This window comes from Pteropus vampyrus, unplaced genomic scaffold, assembly GCF_000151845.1.
Source record: "Pteropus vampyrus isolate Shadow unplaced genomic scaffold, Pvam_2.0 Scaffold154, whole genome shotgun sequence".
Taxonomy (NCBI): Eukaryota; Metazoa; Chordata; class Mammalia; order Chiroptera; family Pteropodidae; genus Pteropus; species Pteropus vampyrus.
In genome coordinates, this window is record NW_011888935.1 from 455603 (window position 1) to 456983 (window position 1381).

The window sequence follows — 1381 nt, forward strand, 5'->3', positions numbered from 1 at the left end:
CCGGATTATCCAGGTGGGCCTCATATCATCACAAGGGGGCTTAAAAGTGGGTGAGGAAAGGAGGTGGGAGTGGTGTGGGAAGGACTCCGCCCCCTGTGGCTGGTCTTGAAGATGGAAGGAGGGGAGGGAAGAGGCAGCTACAAGCCAAAGAATGTGAGCAGCCTTGAGACGCCAGGAGCGACATTGAAACATGTTCTCTCTCAGCGCCTCCGGCGAGACTCGTGTTGGATTTTTAACCTACAGAACTGCACGATAGTAAAATTTGTGTTGTTTTAAGACATTAGATTTTGGTAATTTGTTATAGCAGCAATATAAATTGTCTATTAAATATGAAAAGATTTTAAATATCTTGCTAGGTACGTTGTAGCTACAAAGAATTAGTGCCTCATCCCTAGGATTTAGTTATTTAGGGACCAGAAATATTTAGCTTTCTAGTTTCTTCCATGTGAATCTAGTGTTAAGTATTTTAAATTCGTCATTACTTTTTTTTCAATTACTTGATACAATTCTGTTTGTCTCTTTACTTTAGATGCTTATAGAATAAGGGGCCGTCAGTACTTGGTGTACCGTCTCCTTCAGCCTATGGAAATAATTTTCTGTATTTTTATAAAATTGTATTGACTATAAATCGTAAAAACAATAGCGCTATTTCCATTTTTTTTTTTGGAAATTGACTATTTACTTTGAATTTGTTGATAGATAATTTTAAAGTGTGTTCTTGCTTATTTGTTTATATGAAAAGAACTGTCATAGGGTTTCAGAACAAGTCACCCCAAGATGGGCCTAAAGGCAACCAAAGTCCTGTGGGCTTAGGAGAAATTTCCGCCCCCACTCCCTTAACTCTCTAGAAGAACTTGAGTTAAGGGCCTTGCCCATAATGAGGGATCATCAGAGATGACTTTTATGGCAGGACAAACTGCAAGATGCAGAACATCTGCCCTTATCGTCATATAATAATGACTTTCCTCCCCTTTGAAGCCCAAAGTGGTCCTTAGTTCAGAGTGCCACATATACCTCATTTTCTCTTTCTGTCTTTGAACCTCTCGTGTCTGTGGGGTCTCTAATTCTCTCATGTCTGCAGGGTCCCTGTGTTTATGTATGTAATTTGGTCATTTCTCGTCAGTCGGTCTTATGTTTGTTTGGTTATTACCAGCTGAAAGAACCTCGAGGGTAGAGAACAATTTTCTCCCCACACTGTTTAAATTATTTCATATACGTATTAATATAAAATATGGGGAGAAATTTGACTTGTGTAGCTGTTTCGTAAATAAAATTTTCCTTTTTAAAATAGATAGAAAATCCACTGGAAGAAGCTATCAAGTTCCTCATACCTCTCAAGAACCTTGTTGCCGATAACATTGACACTCATCTGTTAGCGTTT